Source organism: Mesoplodon bidens (genome assembly GCF_964165515.1).
Source record: "Mesoplodon bidens genome assembly, chromosome: 5".
Lineage (NCBI taxonomy): Eukaryota > Metazoa > Chordata > Mammalia > Artiodactyla > Ziphiidae > Mesoplodon > Mesoplodon bidens.
The window spans coordinates 87,899,287-87,924,883 of record NC_138161.1 but is presented as its reverse complement, the minus strand read 5'-3'; the positions used below and the strand labels follow the sequence as shown (position 1 = coordinate 87,924,883).

Sequence of the window (25,597 nt, the reverse complement as noted above, 5' to 3'; positions counted from 1 at the left end):
CCGGATTCTGGGATTTGGGCATTTCCCTTCATTATATATTATAGAGCTTATAGCTGACACATGCATTCTGATGGTGCATATCTGAAGCTCTTTAAATGTTTTGTTTCTTTACTTTAATCACTGCCAGAACTGGCTTTCAAAGGCGCGAAGGATGCTATTTACTTTAGAAATTTAATCTATTAAAGTATCACAGCTGGAAAAGTAGATTTGTTACTGGCCTAGGGCATGAATTAAATGAATTTAGTGAACAGTGTTAGGAGAAAACTGGCCGCCTCATAAAGAAAGGCCTAATGGCAGCAACGACTCTTACAAGATAGGAAATACTTAAAAGTTAAATTTGAGCTGAGATTGAGCTGAGGAATGAAAAGTTCTTCTTTCCCTTTTACTAAATTTTCGCTTACAAATTCACTCCAAGCATGCTTTTGAAACATATTTTCTCCCAGAAAATGATCTGAAAAAGTGATTGTTTAGAAAAGTGGGTTGATTCTCCTGATTATCAAAAGAAAATGGAAATTAACTTTTTGGACTAAAGGTCAGGGGGTTTTAGTGAATGAGCTATTGAAATAAATGCCTTCAAAACAAACCAACTGTTTCCGCATGATTATTTCAAGGGAAATATCAGTCAATTCCTGAGTGGTAGTGATATGGGATGGTATTTCACTACAAATTCTCTCTTGTTGTTCTATTTAAAAAAAATTACTTCTTTGAGTCCTCAACTTCTCTTAGTTGATTAAAATTATTGTAGAAGTCATCCAGATTGTAATATTTCCGATTCTACAGAATGTCAAAAGTATATGTGTGTGTATATATATACTTATATACTTTTATGTATGTATGTATATATATATATATATATATATATATATATATATATAGATATACTTAAGCCTTTATTTACCAGGAGGTACCCTTTGGTGTCCACTCCAGGGGAAAATTTCTGTCTTGCAAGAAATGATTATTTCCTAAAATGTCAACCCCCTGCAATTAGACAGAATGTAGTCTCCTCCAGCTGTTCACTTGACACTGATCCTGTCTGACACAAGAAAGAAAGGTGTCTCAGCAAATGCTTTTAAATACTTTCCGTGAAGATAATCAGGTTGGAAGATTGTGCTATTGCATTTTGAGAAGTTGGATCGAACTTGTGAATTAATGTGAGCTTATGAATTAAGCCCTGATTTAGGTAGAGAATTACTTCTGATTTGCTGTCAATTTGGAGAAGCAACTCTGTGTAATGCTATTGGTTTTATAGTGCCATTCCATTGTCCTGTGCTTCCCACCTGTAGAATACACATCTGGGAGATGATTCACAGCTTTGTCCACTAATCTAAGAGGTGGACTGTACCCTCTTGCAAGGGAGGATAACAAAGAGATAGGATTCTCAATTAAGGATGAGAATGTTTGGAAAATCTAAAATTAGCCCTAATTTCTTGTTACTTGAAAAAAAAAAGAAAAGGAAACAAGTCCCAAGAGGTCTCAGATCTTCAGAGAGGAAAGAAATTCACCAACTAAGTTGTTAACACTATTGTTCTAAAGGGTGCCCTTCTCATAGAGGTTGATACAGAAATTTGGCCTCTCTCAAGCTGAGGGGAGACTGCAAAGATGGCCATGGTGATCACACTGGACTTTGAGACGGGAGGCTTGGTTTCTTTTACCAGCCCTATGTATTGTTTTGTGGCACAGCAGCTTTTCTGTGCATTAGTCAAGTGAGGGTGTTTGCTATAAATGTTTTGGGGACTTGGAATGATTTACCTGAAGGATTAATCCTCCATGCCCAGTTAAGGGTTTTGTTTCTAGACAACCCAGATGATATTAGGTGGCACCCCCTCAAGAACAGAGACACCTGGGTTTTCTGGGTCACTAATCCAGTCCTGTTGTTACTCTTGAGCCCTGAAGGATTAAAGCTTAATAAACTGCAAAACCTGAACTCAAATACACATGAACCCAAAGAGAAATAATTTAGGAAGTGATTGTCCACATTATAGGTTATATTTAACTTTTATGGAATAGGTATATTTCTAAAATAGTGTAAACATAAATATAAATTTTAAAGCCCTAGGAACAGATTTCTATACCAAAAAAGTCTGTGATAAATACTTTCTTTACATTAAATATTAAACCTTTGATTTTAATTTTTTGTAACCCTGGCTTTTGTTGTTCCTGGATTTCATAAAATGAGGTATAATTTTATGAACAATTATACAGATGTAGCCTTTCTTTTCTGGAAAGATCCTTATAAGTTTCTTTTAATAAGCTGTCCTAAGAGAGTCATAATATAATTTTATTTACAAGTAGTTTTTAAGAAGTAGACTTAATTCAATAAACAAAAGTATACATAGATATTAAGAGAGTATTTCTTGAAGTATATCTCATATAAGCCACTTAAATCTAGATGTGGAAACATATTTTATATAAAGGTCATTAATAACATTTAGCTTTTCAAAGTTGCTTCTAGCCTTACTCCCAAGTCTAGCTTGGTCTGTCTCTCCTTGGAAGGTTAGATTTGTTTATCATTTTGGTCCCAGGTGGTCAAGTGGTAGTTCAGTATCTGTTTTTTGCTTTATTTACTAGACAGATTGCATAAATAATGAAGAGTAAAGAGGCTCTGTCAGGGTTTTTAATGAGGAAATCATCTTCTTGGGCCTATGGCTCCCATGAAAAAAATGAACCAACCAAAGGCCACATACCCGTTTGCTAAAGGCTTTGGCTGTTTATTGGCATGCCACTTATTGGGACCTAATGGAATCCAGACACATTTTTGTTAAAATAGAGTAATTATTTTAATAGGTCCAAGTAATTGTTTAATGTTTATTGCTAAAACACCATTAAATCTTAGCCACAGATTTCAAAAATGAATGTTAGTCTATCCTGTTTCTTAATTTGCCCTTTGGAACTGTATATTGGTTATTGCAGAGATGGAGATGTACTTTATTCTGGGGTGATAGTGTGAATTGGGAATATGGTGGATTCCTCTGTATCTCTCAGGTTTCTCTTAAAACCTCCTCTAGGTTGTAAAGTATGAAGTAAAGAGGCCATATTGATGTTTATAGTACTTGTTGAGAGAGAACACTGTGACTGAGTGTGTGTGTGTGTGTGTGTGTGTGTGTGTGTGTTTTCAAAGGGTTGCAAAGGTCCTTGTAGGTCATCTAGCCCAGTCATGCCTCTGCCAGCGTCTGTTCAGCCCATCCTTGATCATCTCCACTTGTGTGGGATCCACTACCTCCCAGTCATTCCATTTGCCTTCACTTCCCTTTGAATGTTCATTATCATGTTGAGCCAAGATTCTCCCTTCCTAAAATGTTTAACCAGTTCAAGCTCCTTTCACTCCCTCGGAGCTATTTAAAAAAATAAATGTAATCTTCTGCCACAAGAACATAGTCCTTCAGATATTTGAAGAAGACCTCTCCCTTCTTCCCCCAAACACATAACTTGCGTCTCCTCATCTCCAGGCAATGTAGCCACAGTTGCTGAATTAATTCTTCGTATGACTTAGGCTTGAGGTCCTTCATTATCCTGGCTTCTGCCCTGAAACGATTCTAACATGTTAATAAAAATAATACTTCAGGGGCTTCCCTGGTGGCGCAGTGGTTGAGAGCCTGCCTGCCGATGCAGGGGACACGGGTTCGTGCCCCGGTCCGGGAAGATCCCACATGCCGCGGAGCGGCTGGGCCCGTGAGCCATGGCCGCCGAGCCTGCGCATCCGGAGCCTGTGCTCCGCAACGGGAGAGGCCACAACAGTGAGAGGCCCGCGTACCACAAAAAAAAAAAAAAATAAATAATAATAATAATAATACTTCATACCTTAAAATAGTTTTCTATGTCATGAAATATTTTGTATGTATTATCTGATTTCTGATTTAATTTCAATAATAATTTCATGCGAACCTTTTTCTCACCTCAGGGTCTTTCTAGTAATAGTTTCTTCTGTCTAGAGCGCTCGCCCCTCAACCCTCTCATGACTAGCTTTCTCTCCTTCAGGTCCCAGCTCAAATGTTACCTGCTCAAGGCAACCACTTTTCATCCTTGTATCTAATAGAGCCAGCCACTGCCACTGCCTCCCTCCTCCCAATGACTTCCTCTGTCAACTTGTTTTTTTGTCTTCATGGCATTGCCACTCTCTGAAATTATTATACTTCTTTGTTTATGTATATATTAAACAATTTAAATGCATAATAAGGAAAAAATAAGAGTAGGGACCTAGTCCGTCTAGCCATCACTGTATCCCCCATCTGGTACATAGCAGATGGTGACCTGTGTGTGGCTCAGAATTGAGCTCTGTTTTCCTTGATAATTCTATGGATATTCATTCCCAGTTTTTTCAGCATTTCCCATAAAATATCAGTCTGCTTACTTCAGATGTGCACATTTGGACAAAAGTCATCAACAGAATTCTCTCCCTGTTTTTTATGGTAAGGGTGTGGATTTTATGTTAAATTAATTATTGATAGTCTGTAGAAGCAAGACATATGCTGGAAATTTACAAATGAGGCAAATCAATTTTCTGGGGTTCACCCTCCTGGCAGAGGTTCCCAGAGTTTACTATGCAAAACAAATATTTGAGAAATGATTTAAAATGTAATTTTCCAGGCCTAACCTTTCAAATTTTGATTCAGTAGGTCTGTCTGGGGTCCAGGAATCTGTACTTCTGATAAGTGTATGGGTTCATTCTGACGTTCAGGGCCCTGGGGCCACACCTCCAGAAACTCTGCAAAAATGATTATAGATTATCCTGTTGTAGGGCCACTTGAGTGAATGTTAATCCTAATGTTTTTTTGTAATCATTTACTTTAGGGTTTTTGTGCCGACTCTAACATGCATAAACTGAGAAAGGTAAAAAAAACGCAAAGATCTGGACCTGAGATGTGATGCCAGCCAGTTCTGACATACTCATTCTGAGATTTGACTTTTGCTGTTTTTATTTGACATGCTTGTGATTACAGTTTAAGGTGGTTTCTGAGTAATTCAACTCAAGACCTGACAATTGATACGGTCAAAACTGAACTGGTATAGATAGAAGAATCTGAGCCTGTTGCATGAGATTTCCTTAAATCTATATATTGCGATCTCTTAATAAATTTTCTGTTGAAGTGAGACAAAACATTTTAATAGTAGGCTTATTAATAGTCTTGCTATGGAGGTGATTCTATGACATACTCAGGATGCAATGTAGCTTTTCATATTCTGTTCTAATGAATCATGAATTATACTATTCACTTCTTGTTTGGTAAGGAGTGAGTATGGGAGAATGTTGTGTTTCTTAAATAATAGTGGCATTTGTTTTTTAAACAAAAATTCAAATATAAAGAATATATTATTTCACATTTGTTGAGTGCCCGTGACAAAAGCCCTGTGCTTTGTGTGGGAAGAATGCAGAGTCCACCAAGGTGGTTCCTACTCTAAAAAGTGTGCAGTCAGATTAACTAATTAGGACTCTGAATGCTTACTGTGTGCTAAAGCTTTTCATATATGGTGTCTTAGTTACTCCTTATGATTTTATAGGGGAGGAAACTAAAGCACATTTATTAAACCACATTATCCCTTCAAGGCAGGGTTTCTCAGCCTTGGCACTGGGTTGAGAAACATTGGGGTCAGATAGCTCTTTGTTGTGGAGGAGCTGTCCTGTGCATTGTAGGATGTTTAGCAGCATCCTTGGCCTCCACCCATGAGATGCCAGTGCACCCCAAAGTCCTGACAATCAGAAATGTCTCCAGACATTGCCAGCTGTCTCCTGAGGGGCAAAGTTCTCCGCAGCTGAGGACCACTTCTCTAAGCGTAAGAGAAAATAGCAAAAACTCTTAAAATTGATGTGCAAACAGAGACAGTGAGAGCGTAGAATATAGAGCAATATGAGTCAGAGTGGGGACCTGAATGAATTGTGGGAAGGGGATTTGGAAAAAGCTTAGAGGCCTTGGCATGTGCATATGTTGGGGTATAATTTAACATTTTCGTAAGTGGAAAGGAGTGTAATGGAAAGGACTTAGGAGCAGGACTGAGCTGGCGTCCAGTCTGTTTCTGCCTCGTTCTAGTTTTGTGAAGATGGCCAACTTGCTCTCTGAGTAACAGTACTGTTAGTAATAGTACAGTGTAGGGTTGTTATGAAAACTAAAGCGTAATGTGTGTGGAATCCCTAGCCTAGTGCCTGACACATAGTAGGCACTCAGCAACCTTTTCTTCTTCCCAAACACATGCACCAGGGAGAGCCTAGCTTACCAGCTCTTTCCTTGGTCTTGGTTTTGCAGAAGAGTTTCTGATGTGCAAGAAGCATTCATAGAAGATGAGGTCAGAAACACACACATCTTTGTGCTTCACCTTCTACCTTTGAGTTCTTGGTTTTGTTTTTTTTTTCAAATCTTTTTAAAAATTAATTTATTGTTTATTTTGGCTGTGTTGGGTCTTCGTTTCTGCGTGAGGGCTTTCACCAGTCGTGGCAAGCGGGGGCCACTCTTCATCGCGGTGCGCGGGCCTCTCACTATTGCGGCCTCTCCCATCACGGAGCACAGGCTCTAGACGCGCAGGCTCAGTAGTTGTGGCTCACGGGCCCAGTCGCTCCGCGGCTCGTGGGATCCTCCCAGACCAGGGGTCGAACCCGTGTCCCCTGCATTAGCAGGCAGATTCTCAACCACTGCGCCACCAGGGAAGCCCGAGTTCTTGGTTTTTTTATGTATGTTCAGAATTGCATTATTTACAGTAAGTCCAATTCTTAATTCTTCTTTATGGCATTTGATGATATAATTGCCATTCAGATACTATCGTTGGTCTTTGTTTAAAGAATGCCAATTTCTCAATAATTTGTAAGAAGAAGTAGATTATAATTGGTCTTTGTTTAAAGAAAGCCAATTTCTTAATAATTTGTTAGAAGAAGTAGATTATTAGAGGACGTAAGAAGAATTGGGTGTAGCTCTCTGGGATTTTAGTGAGGTGAGAGTGATTTTTAAATAATTATATATTTTACAAATTTGGGGGGAAGAATCAACAGTTTTTCCCCTTAAGATAGTACAAGATCTAAGTAGAGAGCCCTTTTTATGAGATTCGTAAGGAGAGTGGGGTGGTAAGGACCTCAGTTAGGAACTGAGGATCTGTCTTTATGGGTTTGGCTCTGCCTCTAACTTGCTGTAGCTTTGAGCTTGCCATATCACCACTTAGAGCTTCAGGTTTTCTCATCTGTAAAATGAGGATAAAAATGCCTTTCCTGGGCTTCCCTGGTGGCGCAGTGGTTGAGAGTCCGCCTGCCAATTCAGGGGACACAGGTTCGTGCCCTGGTCCGGAAAGATGCCACATGCCGCGGAGCGGCTGGGCCTGTGAGCCATGGCCACTGAGCCTGTGCGTCCGGAGCCTGTGCTCCGCAACGGGAGAGGCCACAACAGTGAGAGGTCCACATACCACCAAAAAAAAAAAAAAAAAAAAAAAAGCCTTTCCTGATATATCCCATCAGGTTACTGTGAGATTGAAATGAATTAGGGGCTATGAAAGTATCTTGTTAAATTTAAACTGCTGTGTACACTTAAGGTTTGATTATTGCTATTGTCTTTTATTTTATTACAAGGTAGGGGGCAGAGTCCTGTATATAGGGACTAGGGAAGCTTAATCCTGAGTCCACCTTTCTCTTCTTCATCCTTATGCCCATTAAGCTGTGTGTTACCAAGTACATGAAAGTCCCCTCTGGGTGGCCTGACTTCAGCTACAGATTCATTCTTGCACCCCTTCTGTTTTGTGATCTTCAGGCAAACAGGGTCATTGGATTGAGTGGAGGTCTCTCTGGCTTTGCCTTTGCCTCACTGACATTTGTTATCTAGACAGTCACATTTCTCAAAGTGTGTTCAGTGGAACCCCAAGATCAGCTCTGTGAAAAAAGAATAGAGTGACTAAAGAGGTTTCATAGTGCTCCTAACCATCCCTTACTCTTGAATATTAGCATTTATAGTACTTGGTTCTACCCAATATTTCCCCAATTTATTTAACTGTGGAATCTCCCCTTTCCTCTCCCTACCCAAGTAACTGCTTTTAATGCCTCTTGGAACTATTCCATAGAACACAGAAAATCAGGATGGCTTATGTCCGGGTACCGTAGCTGAGTGCCCATCTCCCCATTGCCTCAGCCTCCGTATCATCCTTTGCATCAGGGGCATTTTATATAAAACATGGCTGCAGGTCTATCTTTCCTGTTTCCCTATAAACCAGGCTCTTGGGCCAGGTCCAGTATGTCGATCACCTTTAAAAATAATTTTCATACTGTTTATAGTAACAGATTATCTATTAAAATTGATATAGCCCAAGGGTACTAGTTGGTTTTATTCAATTAAAAAAAGTTGTACCTGCCAAAAATACCCAAGCACTATTTTTCTAGGAGCGCAGAAATTGTGATTTTTAACATCAAATAGACATGTCTCTAAGATGCTGTAGCACATGCAAAGCATTGTTCTTAGTCATAGGTTCATTTGACTATAGCTAAGACTTTAGGATTATTTAGTTATTATTATTTAGTCTCAGAAGGTATTTTCATTGCAGTTTGCCAGAATTATAGGTAACAATTTTACTCCTGCCCCATAAGTAGAATCATTTACCCTTGAAATGGGTTGGCTTGATGAGCTTTTCATAAATCCCCATGTTCTTTGCATCTAATTTGGCTCAAGACGATGTCACCTCATGCTGTGATCGTTGGGTGTAATGAATTAGATGGCTGCCATGTAAGCACAGAGGGAAGACCTTTGTGAGCCTGTGTGCCATAGGCATAAGGAAGGTCACTTTCTCTGCTGGGTGGCCAGACCTCCGGAGTTGCTACTAAAACTTGCCACAGGGGACTTTGTAGGATTTCTTTTTGCTACTAGTGTTTCTCAGCCCTCACTGTTTATGGAAATCATCTGGATAGCTTTGAAAAACTAAACATATCTGGGCCCTTCTCTAGAGATTTGGTTCTAGTAGGTCTGGTGTAGGACTGTGTAAAGCTGGATTCCAGCACTTCCCAGATGCTTCTAATGCAAAGCCAGAATTGAGATACACTGGGCTAGGGTCTTGCCTCTCAGGTAGCTTACAGGATCCTTTTGGTGTCTTTGCCTTTGGGGAGGAGTCTCTTCCACTCTTTTTTTTTTTTTTTTTTTTTTTGCGGTACGCGGGCCTCTCACTGCTGTGGCCTCTCCCGTTGTGGAGCACAGGCTCTGGACGCACAGGCTCAGCAGCCATGGCTCACAGGCCCAGCCGTTCTGCGGCATGTGGGATCCTCCCGGACCAGGGCACGAACCTGTGTCCCTTGCGTCGGCAGGCGGACTCTCAACCACTGTGCCACCAGGGAAGCCCTCTTCCACTCTTATCTCTATCCTGGGGTTTTGTTTACCTTGTTTGTTCATTTATTCAACATCAGCCTTTAGAATAAGCATCCATTATTGGCTTGGCACATGTGTGCCACCTTTCCTTAGAAGTGTTTAGATTACTTTAGTTCAAAATTCTTCCCTTCCATATCATATCAGTGAATTACCAAATAACTTGGTGCACAGCACCCTGGTGACTTGTAGTTTTTAGATCTCATAACACGCTTAATGATTTGGTGATTATAAGGCAGTCTCAAGTAATTAAACAACCAATAGTAACTATGTAATTATTATTTGGGGTTTTTTTGTAACCTGTGAAATGAAACTCCATCAGGATTACAGGCACAGAATTTAGGGCCATGCACAGTTTTAACTCTTTAGACATGGGAAACATTTGAGACTCTCTTAAAAAGAATAATTAATTGGGGCCCTGGATTAAATTTCTTATCTTTGTGGTTTAACCTCAAATATAATTTTATTAAGTCCACTTGGATATTTTGCATGTGCAAAAATAAGTATGTACTGTTTGGCAAGCAAGCATGTGTTCTCTATTAAGTAGGAGCCCTGCTCGGTGGTGAGGATCTGGAATGGGGGAGTGAAGCCTTGCCCGGGCCTCCAAATCGGGCAGAGTACAGCCTCTTCTGTCGAGTGCTGTGGCCTTGGGCATTGCTTCTGATTTTGGTCCTGTTGCTTACTTTCCCAGGCAATGCACAGAACTGCTGTGTGTTTTGTTCCCATCTACAGCAAAGGAAGAGAGGATAGCAGCTGGCTCACTGAGAACTCTTAATAAATACAAAATAGCTACCATAATAATAATGGTAATAACGAGATCATCTTTCTAGACTGCAGGGAAGAGTTATGAACTAAATTATGTGAAGAGCTCAGTCTCCTTTAGGGGGAAGGTGCTCTATTGTTTTAGAAAACTTGCCCATGATTACATAATATAGCCCGTTGGGACATATAGTCTTTGGCAGGCCACTAGCATGTTCCAGATGATGCTTTTCTTTAGAGTATTTCTTGAGAAATTCAGTTTTGTTCTGTGCATCACGTTCAGGAAGGCAGTAGGAGGCTCTCAGTTGAATTTACTAGAAATCTTACTACTTTTTAGTTTTGCCTCGTACTTTCTCTCTCCCTCTCTCCTTCCCCCACCCTCTCTTATTGTGGTAAAATATCCATGGCATAAAATATTGTTCAGTAGCATTAAGTACATTCACATTGTTGTGCAACCATCACCCCTATCCAAATCCAGAACTTTTTCACCATCCCAAACTGAAACTCTGTACTCAGTAAACAGTAATTCCCTACTGCCCACCCCACCTCTTTCCCCCAACCTCCAGTCTTCCTTTTCAAAAGTATTCCCAGTAAACTTAATTGTAGAAGTGATGGTTTCCTGGAGAGTTTCTTGTAACACCTGCTCTCCAACAAGGCCGGAAGGGTCCTGCACATCTGCGTGTCCGTGTGTGTGTTCCTCAGGATGACTCACTGGCTGCTTTATCCTCCAGGTGACTGACTGCCCAGCATCTGCAGAGCAGCATCTTGTTCCAGGAAGCTGAAACCGGCTGAAGCCCTTGACTTTTTTTTTTTTTTTTTTTTTTTTCGGTACACGGGCCTCTCACTGTTGTGGCCTCTCCCGCTTTGGAGCACAGGCTCCGGACGCGCAGGCCCGGCGGCCATGGCTCACGGGCCCAGCCGCTCCGCAGCATGTGGGATCTTCCCGGACCGGGGCACGAACCTGTGTCCCCTGCATCGGCAGGCGGACTCCTAACCACTGCGCCACCAGGGAAGCCCTTGACTTTGCCCTTGACTTTTTTAGCCTGTTTATGTCTAAATAAACTGATCCTTCTCGGGTGGAGGTAGAAGTAGAGGTAGAGGTCAATCAATGTGCAAGCATTTTCTATGAATCCTAACAGAGTGTGGTTAATGTTTTCTCTATTAAACTGGGCTGTGATTATTTTTATCACACTTTTATAATGAGATTCCCCTTTACCTTTAAATATAGCACCTGTTTTCTTTTTCAGTAAGTAATTTTTTTTTCTTCCATATGAAACTCCAGTATTTCATACGACGGCAGAATGTTCTGGAAGGAGGTGGTCAGGGTGTCCCCGATGCAGCTGTCCTTTCTCCAGTGCGCCACTCCCCTGAACACCCCTCCTGCATCCATCCACAGAGCAGCACCGCACTGAGGTCCCCAGGCCCAGATTCCTCAGGACGCGACCTCTGTCCCCCTGTCCAGCCTTGTCTCGGGCGGGTCCTGACTCAGCCGTGCGCAGTGCTATCACAGTGCTATAGCAGTTTCTGTTTATCCGTGCCACCTACCCGACAGCCTTAACCCTTGGCTCAGCAGCAGCCCTCCCTCTCTGCACCCCGGGACACTTGCTGACCTCTCCTCATCATCCTGCCCTCACTGTTTTGTAATGTTCTGTCTGGCTGTTTCCACTCTAAACTCTGAGCTCCTTGAGTTCCGGAACATTACTTTACTTTTTCCCTAGCGCCAATACAGAGTAGATGGTTAAAAATATCAACTTTAAAAAAAAGGATACCACTTTCACGTTTTGCTGAGCTTGGAATGCCCTATCTCAGTGGAATATGTGTCATTTTTGCTTAATCTCAACTGTTGAAGTATATACATCAAGGAGACTGACCCTCAGTATAATATTTAATACTAGCCAACAGCTGCTAAATACTGATAAGTTACATCAAAACAGTGTCCACCTACCATGCATTATAACAGAAAAAAATAGGATAAGGAAAAAACTGTTTCGCCTTCGTTTTCAAACTGGTTTCATGGACATGATCTAAAACTGTCCCTGTGGCTAAATGGCTACAGGCCGTTTAAACTTGTAAAGACCCTGTTACACACTTCTGGGAACAGAGGTGGGTTTTCTTAGGTTTTCCTTTTGCTCCCCTATCTCCAGGACTGTGGAATTGAACATCAATATTGATGATTATAACAGTTTTTATAAAACCTTCATCTTCATTATTCTGTTTGACCTTACAAGTGAGATAGAAAAGATATGATTATCCCTGTTTTAAAGTTGAAAAAGTTAGGTCTCACTTTATAAATGACTTTCCTGAGGTCAACAAGTAGGCGATAGAGCCTGACTCGTGGTCACATAGCCTAAATTCTCTCAGCTCCACACACAAGTTCCCCAGAAGGAAATCTGGGGTGGGAGCAGGGGATGGAGAATCCCCCTAGGTGTTTGGCAGGGATTGGTTTTGCCCTGCTCTTGCACTGCATGTTTAGAATTCATTTCAAGTAGATCCCTGATAAGTCTGAATATATAATATAAAGCAGTGATGACATAACTTGTTTCAATATATAGTTGGTCTAATCTTTATATCCAGAATACTGAAAGGTGATTGATGGTTGGGTGATTAATCACTGGTTTCTTACACTATGTTTTTATACAACAAGCAAAATTGCTATTTCCGCAGAAATATAGGAAGGGAATTCTTTTCCATCTACAAAAAGGAACTTGGGCTTGTTACATTTTACAATGTAAACTGCTGCTGTGCTGGTCATCTGAGGGAGTTGGTTGCTTCTTTTTTCATGACTTGTTTTTGGTGGGAGGGGGCAGGAATAGCATATTTCTAGACTTCTTCAAAAATCAGCTCCAATATCCAGGTGCGTGATTTTTCCTCCAAAAGACTCTGCAATCAGACTGGAGCTTGATAAATGTTTGTTGAATTGAATTGATTTATTCTCTCAGCTGCAGTCATGTACTTTTGTGAGCAAATGGATGAATCTTACTGCTCTGGAGACCAGGCAAATATTTGCCAGTGCATAATCTGTACTCTTCTCTCCAGTTAGCTGTAACCTGGTGTGGCATTGTGGTAGATTGTTTACTCTTTGCCTTTGTGTTTTCCCCTTTTAGGGGGGCCTAGGTTTGTGTGTTTGGGGTTGAGGATGGGGAGAGAGAGTGAAACACGATAAAAGGACAGAATTTCTGGGTAATGTAGTTGAGAGTGATCTGGCAACAGTATCAAGATACAAACTATTTGTTGAATAATTTATCATGAATGCAGGTTGGGAATCTCTCTGTGGAGACTCTCCATTTCTGTTTCCATTAAGGACCACACTAGTCACGTTTTTTTTTTTTTTTTTTCTTTCCTGCAGATTTTAAGTAGGTAGTGCCCATGACCCAAGAGCTCCAGCAATGCCTCTAAAGGCTATTATCAGCTGCTTCAATGAGAAGTTTGACCTGTATTCACCTCATTCTTTCTCTTTATGTGTCAAAAGAGTGAAAGTTAGTGAAAACCAAAGACAATGAGTCTTTTTGTTTGGATGGAGGCAGAGTTGATTGTATATTCTCTTAAAAGAAGTTTCAAATTAAACAGATTCTGATTTCCCCCAGCTAACCCTTCTGATGATTTTAGCAGAAGAGGAATGTTTTGTCACCTAAATGTTTAGTACTTTGGGTTCTACAATTTTGTACCCACTTACCCACGTTGAGAGATCCTTCAGAACTTTCAAAACCTTTCATTCCCTGAAGAAACCTATCATGGAAGCTAAGCACCCAAGCTGCTCCCCTCCCCATACTGATGTGCCCGTCTGTGAGTGCTGAAAGGAGGAGGTGCTCAGCACCCAGCCTGAATGGTCTGCAGCAGGATGGAGATGGGGTGGGATGAGGAGATGCCTGATGAGGAGCGGAGGCTGCCCTCTTCCTTGGGTCTCCAGCTTACCCGTTGCTCAGGACAAGTCTTGCTTGAACAAGGCTAATGACTACAGTGAATCATCTGAGTAAATATGTTCTAATTTTAAGGTGTGTCCAAGAAACCAGTGTTGGAGTGTTGGTAGGGGATAAGGAAAAACACAAAATAGGGAGGAAAAAACAACAACAAGGCTACCAACAAAACTCAAAACAAAAATAGCAGCGTCCAGAACAAAAAGCTCGTTGTTTGACCATTCTTTTCCAGTCCAGAAGCAAAGGAGATTTATGAATACCGGTTCAGCTGATGAGTAATACCATGGTCAGTTGTGGTCTTTGAAGTTTGTCCTAAGTACTACATATCGTGTTGTTAGTTCTCCTTCAAATCCGTATATTTGTGAACATGTAAAAGTAAGACAGGTACTGATGGTAATTCCCATTGCACTCCAGTCACAACTTCCATCACCCTCAGCATTCTGCCGTCTGCATGATCAGTGTTGAAGAGATTCTTTATTCCGTGCATTGGTCTCCAGGGAGCGTCTCGGCATTTCCAAGTCTGTGGTCCTCATGTTGTTGTTCTAACACTTGAATCCAGAGATTGGGTGGGATTATCATACCCATTTGCTGACTGAGACCATGAACATCCAGAGGTTTCAACGTCTTACTCCGGATCTTGCCTCTCAGGAAGGGTGTGACCCACAGAGCTCACAAGCCCACAGAGCTCTGCTAAGGAGCCCTCCGCCCTCCTCTCTGCTCTCTGAGGTCCTGGTTAAAGCCCAGAGGTTTTCTTTCCAGATTTCCTTGAGGAACACAGCTCAGGGAGCTAACCACCTCAGGTCTGTGGGTACATGAGGTTTACCTGACTTCTCTGTGGCTGGTGTCTCTTCCAGAGTAAATATGGGGGAGAAAATCCCCTTTTCACAGTTTGTGTTTTGGGTTAAAATAGAAGCAGTTAAGTGCCTAGTGTTGAATATTTGTTAAAAAAAATGAGTAGATGTACAAGCGTATGTATATCTATTTGGTGTTGGTGTTGACAGGGTTCTATGCTTTATTGGAATTGGATTTCTCCCTAAGAAGAGGTAGCAGTTGAGGACAGTTCCTGGTGGTGTAGTGTCGCCCTATGATATATATGTGGCCAGAAAAGCTGATTTTGTTAGAATAATGGCACTTCATACTAACATACACTTTTGGAAGGGATTTGGAGCATGGAGGATATTTACAAAAAATTCTCCAGAATAAAAGTTGTAAGAACTAGCAAATATCAGCTTTGCTTGGATGAAGGACTGGAGCATCTTGATGAAATGCTCAAAGCCTAAGAACTGACTTACCGGTAAAAACACAGCCCAGTGACCTGTGTGCCCTGGAAGGTCACATTGAGGAAGAATGTTTCTGTCTTTCTAGATTTGAACCTTAGAGGTTAGGATGCATTCAGAACTCTTGGTAGTTTGTTGAAGAACAGTCTCCTTACATGTGTTACCCTGGGTCCTCTCTTGTGGTTAGGAGTTTCATAGATTTAATTTGTGTTTTAGGTGGCAGTATTTTTTTTTAATTGAAATATCGTTGGTGTACAATGTTTTGTTAGTTTCAGGTATACTACATAATAGTTTGACATTTGCATATATCATGAAATGATCACTGCCATAAGTCTAGTAACCAATTGTCCCATGCAAAGTTATTACATTATTATTGACCATATTCCTTATGCTGTATCCCGGTGACTTATTTATTATATAAGTGGAGGTTTGGACCTCTTTATCCCCTTCATCTATGTCCCCTCTCCCTCTCTCTGGCAACCACCCGTTTATTCTCTGTACCTATGAGTTTGTTTTTGTTTTGTTTGTTTTTAAGATTCCACATATAAGTGAGATCCTGTGGCATTTGTCTTTCTCTGTGTGACTTATTTCACTTAATACCCTCCAAGTCCATCCATGTCGTTGCAAATGGCAAGATTTCATTCTTTCTTATGGCTGAGTGATATTGAATTATATATATGTATGTACCATATCTTTATCCATTTGTCTATCCATGGACACTTAGGTTGCTTCCATATCTTAGCTATTATAAATAATGCCTCAATGAACATTGGAATGCATATATCTTTTTGATATATGTATTAGTGTTTTTGATATGTATTTGATATATGAATTAGTGTTTTTATTTTCTTTGAGTAAACACTCAGAAGTGAAATTGCTGGATCTTATAGCAGTTCTATTTTTAACTTTTTGAGGAGCCTCTATATTGTTTTCCATGGTGGCTTCACCAATGTGCTGTCCCAACAACAGTGCACACCTCACCAACACTTGTTATTTGTTGTCTGTTTGATGATAGCCATTCTGACAGGTGTGCCGTGGTATCTCATTGTGGTTTTTTTTTTTTTTTTTTTTTTTTTTTTGGTGCGGTACGCGGGCCTCTCACTGTTGTGGCCTCTCCTGTTGCGGAGCACAGGCTCCGGACACGCAGGCTCAGTGGCCATGGCTCACGGGCCCAACCGCTCCGCGGCATGTGGGATCTTCCCAGACTGGGGCACGAACCCGTGTCCCCTGCATCAGCAAGCGGACTCTCAACCACTGCGCCACCAGGGAAGCCCTCATTGTGGTTTTAAGTGGAAGTTCTTGACTTTTCTTGTGGTTCACCTGTCTCTTTAAAGCTCAAGGACTGACTTTGTTCTGATAACAATAGAAGCAGTACTGGTATGTAAATATATATGTACAGTGTATATATATAGTACTTATGCCCATTATAGGAAAGGCTCCATTCCACAGTGTCATGAGGTAGATAACTTAATACTTATGATCCCTGCTCTTCAGATGAAGAGTCTGGCCTTAGAAAGCTTGACTTGCCCTAGGTCACTCCGACAACTGGAAGTTGAACCCACCTACAACCTTTTGACACCAAAGACTTAAGCAGATATAATTCATTGGAAGAATGAAAGCAAGGTGGGGCTGAACTCAAGCATTCAGTGATTTAACCTTTAATTTTAAAATTTCTGGCTTAACAGAGATCTATGGTCCCCAGTTCTTAGGGTCCCTTTTAAAGTGGGAGGGGTAACAATAACAAGCCATTATTCCTCAGCATTGTTTATATACTTCATTTCTCCTCTTTGACCATTTAAAAAAGGTTAAAGAGAATTATTTTGCTGCTTACAAGTGACCTAGTAATTCTGCTAATATGTCAAAATAAGTGTACTTTAAAATATCCCACTTAAGAGGACAAGTGACTTAATGGTAGAAACCCAGCCAAAACATGTTGCTATTCTAGAAGGTTCTTTGGCTTGGGTCAATCAAGTAAGCTTGACATCACTTCTGCATCTCTGAGTACATTAAAAACTTATTAATTTTCAAAGAGGAGATGTGGGCTGAACTTGACCTTTTAAAGTGTCTTACAAGAAAGAGTTTTTCAAGTAGTTTCAGACTATAAACCGAAGTTTAAGAAGTTTGTTGAAAAACCTGTCCTTAAGTGCCCTCAGGTATTTTAAAACTGCTGTTTATGTATTCCTATTGATATGCTAATCACAAGTTGCTCTTCAATATTAGAGCATTTCCTCCAGAGAATTTGTACTGCATGTATTTGTTTCATTTAACTATACAGTAAAATAGTTCCTTGTTTACATAGTGGTAACAACTCTCGCATCCCAAGTAGTCTGAGTTAGAGAGGCTTACTGAGTATTAAACACATTTAGGTCAAGGATTCACCATTTTGGAGAATCTGAAATTATTAGTTGCTTACTCTGTGGATCACTGGGCACTAGAGAACAGGTGGCTCAGTGACGGAAGGGATGCCTTTAGCTTCACGTGTGGAATAATGGTCTCTCTCCCTATCCGGAGTGAGACATCCTTGTGGAGTCCGAAAGCTTAAAAAGTGAATGGATATTTCTAAGGACTGTCTAGAGTTTTTCATGCCACATGACTATAATGGAAATTTTTTTAGATCACTATGGATTTGAACCCTAGGTGGGCCTTTCAAAAATTCAAACAAATACCGCCCCCCCCCCCCCCCCGCTTTTTTTGTGTGTGTGTGCCTCACCATATGGCATGCAGGAACTTAGTTCTCTGACCAGGGATCAAACCCTCGCCCCCTGCAGTGGAAGGGTGGAGTCTTAACCACTGGACCTCCAGGGAAGTCCCCAGAATCTGCTTTTTGATGAGATTCCCCAGATGATTTGTAGGCACATTTAAATTTGGGAAGCATGAAATTAGGCCACCTCATTGGCCCTGAGAACTGGAGACCACTTGATTAGGAGAAACACCTTTTCTAGATAAAGAGAAGGCATAATCCAGATTCATAATAGACTGGGTGCCTGAATGGGCCATCTAGCCTCTGTGTTGAACTCTTCCTCTGGGAAGTGAGAATGCGAAGCCAAGGCCTTGATGCCCACTGGTGGCTGACTTGTCACGTCCACAGAGATAAGTCACACACTTGGATCAGTGAAGGGGAGAAGGCAGATCTTCTTAGCTCTGGCGATAACCATGATGGTGGAGCCTTATAATCTTCAAGTGCAGAGTACATACAGATTGGCTGAGTATGTACAGAGACATTTGGCTGCTACTATGCCTTGGAGGTTTTCCTTGGAACTTTTATAAATTCAGTGATAGTCCTAAAATTCTGTCCTTTAAGATATTGCAGAACTTTCTCTGGTGCTGTTATATTTCATATTAAAATGAAATAAAAAGAACAAGACCATGAGAGTAAATGAATTCTATTCTTCTCAAAATAAAGATTCAATCAAATCACCTACTGGAAATATGAGAAGGTGATGCATAATGCAGTTTTTGTGTGAATACTTCATATGATTAATCACAGAGTATCTAAGATGGCTTTCTTTCAAGAGAGATTTGTCACATGTTTTAGGGTGATGGGATAGAAGCTAGAATCATTCATACGCACATATACACACACACATATACACACACCTACTTCTATGTCTGCATGCATATACACAATGTACATACAAACACTCTTCCTATGGTTGTTGGGAATAGTAAATGAGATAATGTACATAAAGCATATACGACACGTAATAAAGTATCCAGTAAGTGGTAATTATTATTATAAGAAGCAGCAGAGCAAAGTGGTTAAGAGCATAGGCTTTGGCATTAGATCCCTTGAGTCTAGAATCTTGACTCTGCCACTTACTGGCTGTTCGACCTAGAGTTAATTGATTAACCTTTCTGTACCTTGGTTTCATCTGCTGAAAAATAGGAATAATAATAGTACCTATTATTCATAAAGTTCATATAGTTCATAAAGATTAAATGAGATGATACATGAAATGCATTTAGAAGAATTTAAAAATAAAACGAGTACTCAAAAAAAAAAAAAGTGTTATCTACTTTCTATATACAGTACATACAGCCTGTTATCTGGAGTCCCAGTTAAAGGATTGAGTTTCTTTAGACATTTTTTTTTTTTTTTAAGGAACAGAACTTTAAGCTTTTTACATGGAAATCTTTCACTTTCTCCTGCTTATTTAATTGTAATAGTTAATTTTTCTCATCCCAATTGGATTTCAACAAGTGATAAAATCAAATATGATCTTGGGTGGCCTCGGCCTGCAGTGGCTTGAAGCAGGGTTTCCGTTGCTGGCCAGAGATTGAGGTTGGGCCGCGGCAGTGAGAGCGCTGAATCCTAGCCACTAGACCACCAGGACCAGTGGCCAGTGACAAGACCCTGGCCCTTCGGCTTTGCAGAAAAAAATTCCTACAAAGACGGAAAGTGGTGAAGCACGTAAAGTGTTTATTTGGAGGAAAAGTAGTACGTGTGGATAGACACACGGGTGAACTCAGAGAGAGAGAGCCGTACCCTCGTGGTAGTTTGAATCACTTATATGGGGCATTTCTTCTGGGCTTCTTTTGGCCAATCGTCTTGCTTTGTCTGGTTCTGAGTTCATATTTGGTTCATCTCAGGCTCTTTCCATGTGTGCACGTGCATCTCTTAGCCACGATGGATTCTAGTGAAGAGGCCTGTGGGTAGGTTGACATCACCTACTATGGGGTGGCACCCCCTCCCTTTTGAACTTCAAGGAGCCTTTCTGTGTGTGTGTAGTTGGGAAGGCCGCCTTGACTTCGAGAATGGGGAATATATGGTCTTTTTTATCTCTTACCTGGGCAGGGCTCAGCTTCTCCTCCCTCCTTGCTATTTTGGAGTATCTGTCCACAGGGGACGAACTCCAGCTGCTCGGCCTGGGGCCCATCTATCTGCTGCCTCAAATCCCCCTTGAGAGACGTGAACCCCAAGAAATCTTTATTGGGAGGAGAAGGGTGGAGGTCTGTCTTCTGTAGCTTCTTTTGACTGGTATGGGGCTCGTACACCCTACCTAGTGGGGTCACAGAACTCTCTCCCTGTCTCATTAAGGGGCCCAGGGTGACTTCTGTGTTGCTAGTCCAGTAGGATCTGTTCCGAGGTGTGGCTAGAATCTCTGCATCACTGTCATCTTGTCTGGGAAACCGTTCCTTAGAAAGAATACTTGCATCTGGTATTATTTAATCTCTTCAGATGTTTTACGGAACTCCTTCATTCTGGGAGTTGAGATTAGCTGTAAAGTAGCTCCAGAAAATACTTCAGCATCCTGGGTCAGAAAGACCAGTTCCCTTATCTAGATTCAGATTCAAAAATATGTACTGACTACCAGCTTTGTTCCAGGGGTTAAGAACACGACTTTGGGTCTAAGCAGACCTGAGTTCAAATCCTGATTATTTTTATTACTAGCTACAATATTTTTGTCCAAATACTAGGTGAGGATGATGGTATAGCTAATATTGGCAGAGCTGAATGAAACAACTGAGAATCTTATTTACTATTCTCAAAAATGTTTGCAGTAGTGTTGTGTTCTATGTCTTATTTGCTTTGTGCTTCTGTAAATGTTCATGAGAAATATATAGAATTTTCTCTGGGCAACCCTCTTGCAGATCCCTGGGAAAAATTTCATTGGCCATTAAAAACAACATAAGGCCTTCTTGCTTTGAGAGTAGGTAAGTCCCTTCCCTCTAAGTTAACAACTCGAAGACATACAAGAGAAAAAAGAAGCCCTAGAATACTACTTTTCAAAGGTCCTGGATGCCACTGGCTGCTTAGAATTCAGCAATGGGTCTATGCTGTGGGGAGCTAAAGCATGCAAGAATGGATTGATTTCAAGTACTAGTGGGGAAAATATCCTTCCCTACCTCCAGAACATGACCGAAATGGAATGGATTTTTGGAATGTTAGATATACTGGGCCAGAAAATGATTCTGACTTTCCATCATCGTATTTTGACAGGGCCCCAGACAGGTAGTTTTGGGAAAATGCGTCAAATTTGTGTTGAGCAAGAGTAAACAATCTAATCGTGTGATGCTGCTTCTTGGGAATCAGGAGGTGGCTTCCTCCAGACCCTGGAATGATTAGTTTATGCCCCAAGGCTGTCTGACCCTTGTAAAATGATCCCGGCTGGATGGACTGGACTTGCTGATCTCATTTTTACATGAATGTCTTATTCTTGTGCGGAATCTTTATCACTTATCTGCCTCTGTCTGTACAATGCAAGACTTATGTAGGCCCGTTTCATGTGCCAGTAAAAGGAGATGCTTTGTTCCAACCAACAAATATTTCTTGCTCTCAACATTGTGACCTACTAATTCTGAAAAACAATTATGATATATGATTTAAAATGGAATTAAGCAATCAGACCATTATCCAAATTTCTAATTTTCCGAAAAGGAAACTTTATTGCTACCATGAATGGGAAATCCATTATTTTTAATTACACTTTAATATGTAACACATACTTTTCAAATTAAAAATGTTAACCATTGTCCCATCACATCATGGTGTTATTTGGACCACCATACTTTAAGAAATATTATTGTCACCTGTGTTTTGAGGTTTACCAGCACAACAATACCAACTATCCAGGGTCACAGTGTGATTCTCATGGACCTAGGCTCTTACTTTTGCCTTCGTGGTCTCCTGACTCCATAAAAAACATTTTAAGTTAGATTTTACAATTTCCTTGGCATAAAGACAAACATATTAATATTATATATTAAAACATTTACTTTGACCTAAGAGTTAATTGTTTTCTTCTGATTTTAAAATTCGTAGGACATTTTTGTCAGCTGCAAAAGCATTGTGGGTCCCAGGTGCTGTACCCACAGTGCCCTGTGGAGGAGTCGGCCTGTAACTATGCATCTCCTGATATCAAGAGGTCTGGGGGCTTCCTTCGAGGTGGTGGTGGGGAAACCACAAAAATGAAATATATTTGAAATCTTGTGTTTTAGCTTGAAAATTCGGGTGGATTTTGCCTTTTATACATTGGAATAGTTATTGTTCCTTCAACTTAAAATTATCTGAACTTAATTCTTATAGAAAGGTAAATTTAAAAAAGAGTTTTGTAGTTTCCCACCCCTGCTGGGCATAGCATTACCAAACCAGGTTCATTTGCCCAACATGCAGCAAGCCAAATGCAGAGATGCTGAGGTTTGCAGCAGAGAAAGGCTTTATTCACTAGGCAGCCAAGTGAGGAGACAAGTCTCAGGTCTGCCTCCCAGAAGGTGAAGGGCTCTGGATATTTATGAGTTAAAGAAGCAGGGTGGCCTGAGGCGTGGGGAGCATGGGGAAAGGTGACTGGAGATAAGAAAAAAGTGAGGTAACCGTCGTCTGCGCAGGCACAACTAAGCTAGCTACTGGCTTCTTCGTGGGATGCATGTTCAGAATATGGTGGCCTTAGCACGCTCTGAGGGTACAGTTTTTGTCCCTCTGACCTCAGAAAGTCACCTAGTGGATACTGGTGCTTGCCCAGTTAGAGGGTCAATGGTCCTAACCAGTCTTAACCAAATGGCCTGAGCTCAAACTGGACACAGTTGACTCCAAATTTCTGAAAAACAACTTGGGCAAACGTTTTATTGTTTAGGCTATGTGATGCTTGAAGGACTTGCACGTTTTTGTAAGAGCAATTAAGGCAAGTTTGATCAGCGAAGGCAGATTACAGTTTATTATGTATTAATGGCTGGCTGATGACTACCCTCATCAGTTTCTATAAGATGATGTGCCCCCTGGGAGTACATTGTCTCTGGTTTGGAAACCCAGGCATAAGGCATTTAAGGCTTAGAAAGCTTTTTTTTTAAAAAAAACAAAACAAAAAAAACCTATGGTCAAGGGTAGGAATTGGGTTTATGATGGATTTATGTCAGAAACAAACTACAGGTATTATCCTAATCTGTTGTGACCATAATCGGGTGATCTTAAGGTGAATAAAGTCCATTAGGATTCTTAGACGAGCCTAGAAGAATCTATAAAGCACTGTTTGGCTTCAGGCTCATTTGTAAGCACCTCCTTTCTTAGGGCCTCATGAGTGATTTAGACTCTTAGCTATTTCTGGCAAAGAGGAAGAACAGTCACTCCTGATGACACTAAAATTCTTCTTTTCACGTGCTCCTTTTTAAGAAGTCACTTCCCTAGGTTTCCTTGGTATTTAGAGGAGGACGGTTTTTCTCTTTGTCCTCTCATTACTGTCTTATCCAGGACAGGCTATTATGAAAGCTTTTTGTTTGTGAGATCAGTTCTCTGATTTCTAACTTCTTCTCTCAAACCTAAATCCCACACTTGAAATTCTCCCAAACTGCTGCTTCTGCTGCTCAGATGTCTTTGTATTGTATGCTAAATGCAAGGGTCTTTATTTAGGTACTTTGTTCTCTGGAAAGAAAATCCTAATGGGTCACCCAGTTTGCTGATTTCTCTGTAGGTGTGACCAGCTAAGTGCCACCATGATGGAGTTGAAACAGAGTCATTTGGATCAGGAGCTCATTTGTCCCGAGTCTAACGTAGCCTACAGGCTTCTCTTCTAACTTGTTTTGTGATAGCCCCTTCTCAGCCAAAGGCCAGCTTTGGGGCCACTGAGGACTTGAATACCAGGGATCTAGATACTACTTAGAACCAGCCTGACTGCCAAAGAGAAGAGACATACTGTGCTCTGTGTGATTGGTGCCTGAGATAGGATGTCTTGTTCTTTTTTCTTTCTTTTTTTTTTTTCTCCAGCAAGTGAACCAGTGAATGAAGGGCATTATTATTACTCCAAAAACCAACTATGAGTCGCCCATAACATCTTAATCTCCTGAATTTGATTTCATCACCAAGCTCGGCTGACTCTACCTTCTTATTTCTTCTCAATTCCCTCTTCTGTTTTCTGTCTCTACCACCCCTCTCCAGGTCCAGGCAATGCATATCCTCTCATCCAAGTGCCTGCAGTGGATTCTCCCCTGGAGTTATCCCTGCAGCCCTGCATTCCCACCGTGCAGCCAGAGAGGTCATATGAAAATGTTTACTTGACTCTGTGTCTCTCTCCACCTAAAAGCCTTCAAATGGTTTCCCATTTGATCAAGACCAAACTTAGCCCACAAGGCCCAGCACGATGTGACTACAGCTTCTTCTCCAAACTCAGTTTTCGTTGCTTTAATTAATTAATTTTTGGCTGCATTGGGTCTTCATTGCTGCGTGCGGGCTTTCTTTAGCTGCAGCTAGCAGGGACTACTCTTCCTTGCGGTGCGCGGGCTTCTCATTGCGGTGGCTTCTCTTGTTGCGGAGCACGGGCTCTAGGCACACGGGCTTCAGTAGTTGTGGCTCGCGGGCTCAGTAGCTGTGGCTCGCGGGCTCTAGAGCGCGGGCTCAGTAGTTGTGGCGCACGGGCTTAGTTGCTCCGCGGCATGTGGGATCTTCTTGGACCACGGCTCGAACCCGTGTCCCCTGCATTGGCAGGCGGATTCTTAACCACTGCACCACCAGGGACGTCCCTCATTGCTTTCTTTTAATACAGCAAACCCAATTTGTTCCTGCCCATCTCAAGGCCTTTGCATATGCTGTTCCTTCTTCCTGGAATGCTCCTTCTCCTCTTATTAACTCCTTCACTTCATGTCACTTCCTCACAAAAACCTTTCCTCATCCTCCAGAAGATCCCAGTCCCTGTTTTCCGTTCTCATACCCCAACCCCACCCCCAAATCCTTCAGGGCGCTACACTCAGATTACGTGGCATGTATAGTGGAATAATGCCTTTCTCCTTTATCTGACTGCAAGCTCTGTGAGGACAGGGACTTATCTACTTTGCTCATCATATTATTCCCAGTAACTAGCACAGTACCTCGTAAAGACTAGATGTTTAATCAATAAAAGAATAAGTAGAATGTAGTGCATAGATTATGTGCTTTGTATGTCCATGAATAAAGTGTGACACTTACATATTGGAGTCATCTGAAAAGATTTAATTATGGACCATATCTCTTACAGGGCAGAGGGTTATATAACATATTTTCAATGATTTTGCTTCATAAATGGTAAAAATCAATGTTTGGGGGCTTAAAAGAGTGGTTATTTATCTACAGTGGCTCGATTCTGCAGAGATTGTTAAGCTTTTAGAGGAATTAGTGATCAACCGTGTCAAGCGTGGGCTGACTGCAGTGCCTTTGTGCCTGCTGTCCCATCTGCCTGGAATCTTCTCCTCCAGATACCCCTGCTGCTTGCTCCTTCACTTCCTCCAGGTCTCTGCTCAGATGTCATTTTATTAGGGGCCTTCCAGACCACCTCTTAGAAAGTAACACCTCACACTCTGGACCTCCTATCCGTTGTTCTCCTTACTGTGTTTAATTTTTTCTTCCATAGCAATCATCATTAATCTGCCATTCATT

The 25,597-nt window shown here is 41.2% G+C and overlaps 1 protein-coding gene across 5 annotated transcripts in view; it reads left to right on the top strand.

The window, feature by feature from the left end:
* TNIK (TRAF2 and NCK interacting kinase) overlaps window positions 1-25,597 on the top strand; it is a 412,416-nt gene that overhangs the window by 94,389 nt on the left and 292,430 nt on the right. The window lies entirely within an intron of this gene.